Genomic DNA, 3,052 nt, shown 5'->3' on the forward strand with positions numbered 1-3,052 from the left:
AGTGGGTACAGTAAAAAAATTAATTTTATTGTGATTTAGGTGAAAGTTTACAGTGCAAATTATTTTCTCATTCAAAAATTTATACATGAATTGTTTTGTGACATTGGTCGCAATCCCCATAATGTGTCAGCACTCTCCCCCTTTCCCTTCCTACCCCGGGTTCCCCATGTCCAGTTTTCCTGTCCTTCCTGCCTTGTCGTATTTGCTTTTGGGGAAATGTTGCCCATTTGGCCTCATACACTTGACTGAACTAAGAAGGAAGTTCTTCTTGTGTGTTATTTTTCATTTTATAGGCCTGTCTCATCTTTAGCTGAAAGGTGGACTTTGGGAGTGGCTTCAGTTCTGAGTTAGCATGGTGTCCGGGGGCCATAGTCTCGGGGGTTCCTCCAGTCTCTGTCAGATCCGTACGTCTGGTCTTTTTTGTGAATTTGAATTTTGTTCTACATTTTTCTCCAGCTCTGTCTGGGACCCTTTATTGGGACCCCTGTCAGAGTGGTAGGTGGTAGTAGTGGGCACCATCTAGTTTTTCATGGCTCAGACTAGTGGAGGCTGTGGGTTGTGTGGTCCATTAGTCCTTTGGACAAATATTTTCCTTGTGTCTTTGGCTTTCTTCATTCTCCTTTGGTAAAGTAGAGGGCCAGTGAAAAAGAGGAAGACCTTTGTCTTAGGCTGGGTTCTCTAGAGAAGCAAAACCAGTACAAGCATCTAGCTTGATGTGTGGATCCAAAAAAAAAAAAAAGACCCTTTTGGGAAATACCTCTCTCCCATTTACCTACCCACTTTCTGCTCTGCTCTGGGTCCTGATCCAGCTTCAGTGACCCCCTGCACTCCCTGATCTGGAAGTAGGACCTGTCACGAGCCATTCTCCTGGCTTTGGAGAGGGAACACATTAACAAACAGGAAAAAAATAATCTGCCAGCTCCCCTAAGCTGGGAACTCATGGGGGGCACAGCTGCTTTGCCTAGACACAGGCATAAGGGGTCCACAGACTTTGAATGCTTTTCACACCTGTGTAGACCTGTGTGTAGACCAGCGAAGGCCCTCATTACCAGAGTACAGTAGGGTTTATACCTGAAGTCTATTTTCATCTGTGTCTGCTATAAGCAGGAGTAGAACATTCATGACATTTAACACTGCCCTGCCCATTAAACAGCATCCTCACAGACCCACGTCAGGGACCTAAGGACTGGTGGCTCCACCCACTCCACTGAGCCACCCACAACGGGGGTCCAAGAGTTAAGTGGTGACTCCCAGTCCTTACAGCCAACAGCATTGGGTGCATACAGTCTGGCTGCAAAACTTACCTACCTACGCATTCCAGGGAACAGGGAAAAGCCTTCTGCTCAGACACTCAGGAGCAGCAGTCAGCCCCCTGCCTTGATCAGTGCATGACCCCTAAGGCAGCCAGATACCTGGGCCTACTCCAATCACCCCTGCCTGTCTAGGACCGTAGGTGAGAGCCTACACCACATTCTCAGTGCCTGATGACCTGGACACCTGAGCTGAATCCACACAAGAAAAGTAAATGGAATCCTGGGCTCACATACCTAGTAACAGCTCTAGTCACCTGGACACAGGACTCGAGAGATTCAAAGACTCCTATAATTAAACTAGCTCACACAACCAGCCTATTTGGACATATTAAAACAGAACAAAACAAGAAACTAGGACACAGTAAACAAACATAAAATAAATAAATATGATTACATATTGATGGCTCAGAGACAACAGTCAATATCAAATCACATAAAGAGGCAGACCATGATGGATTCAGCAAGGCATGAAAACAAAGAATCCAAAAACGTTCCAGAGGAAGAGAATTCTTTGAATTATCAGAGGTAGAATTCAAAAGACTAATATACAGAACTCTTCAAGAGATCAGGAAGGAGACCAGGCAAAATACAGAATAAGTCAAGGAACACACAAACAAAGCTATGGAAGAACTAAAGAAGGTTATACAAGAGCACAATGACAAATGTAACAGGCTTCAAGAATCCACAGAGAGAAAGCAAACAGAAATCCAAAAGATTAACAATAAATTTTCAGAATTAGACAACTCAATAGAAAGCAATAGGAGCAGAATTGAGGCAATGGAAGTCAGAATTAGTGAGGCTGAAGATACAGCACTTGACACCAACTCATTTGAGGAAAAAAATCAGATAAAAGAATTGAAAAAAAAATGAAGAAACCCTAGGAATCACGTAGGGCTCTATCAAGAGTAATAACATATGAGTGATTGGATTACCAGAACAGGGAGGGATAACAAGGAATACAGAGAGAATTCTTGAAGATTTTTTGGCAGAAAACTTCCCTAATATAGTGAAAGATAAGAAGATATCTATCCAAGACACCCATCAAACACCACACAAGGTAGATCCATAAAGAAAGTTACCAAGACATATTATAATCACACTTTCAAAACCAAAGATAGAGAATTTTAAGAGCAGCTAGGGATAAACGAAAAGTCACCTATGAAGGAGAGAAAATAAGACTAAGCTCTGACTACTCAGCAGAAACCATACAGGCAAGAAGGCAATGGGATGACATATATAAATCCTTCAAGGAAAAAAATTTCCATGCAAGAATTATATATTCAGCAAAACTGTCTCTCAAACATGATCATGAAATTGGGGCATTTCCAGATAAACAGAGTTTAGGAAATTTATAAAAACCAAAGCAAAATTACAAGAAATAGTAAAGGGAGTCCTCCAGTTAGAAAATCTATAACATCAGATAACAACCCAAGACTAGAACACAGAACAAAGCAACCAGATATCAACCCAGATAAGGAAGTCGTGAAAATAAATCACAGGTAAAACACTGAAAATAGGTCAACAGAAATGTCAATATGCAAAGGTGACGATATTAAAACAAAAAAGAGGGACTAAAAAATGTAGTCATAGAACTTTCATATAGAGAGGAAGTCAAGATCATAAAAAGAAATAAAAGTTTGGTTTAAACATAGAAAAATAGGGGTAAATATTGAGGTAACCACGAAGGAAACTAACAAACCTACACATCAAAATAAAAAACAAGAAAAACATAAAGACTC

The sequence above is a fragment of the Loxodonta africana genome, chromosome X (genome assembly GCF_030014295.1).
Source record: "Loxodonta africana isolate mLoxAfr1 chromosome X, mLoxAfr1.hap2, whole genome shotgun sequence".
In the NCBI taxonomy this organism is placed as follows: Eukaryota; Metazoa; Chordata; class Mammalia; order Proboscidea; family Elephantidae; genus Loxodonta; species Loxodonta africana.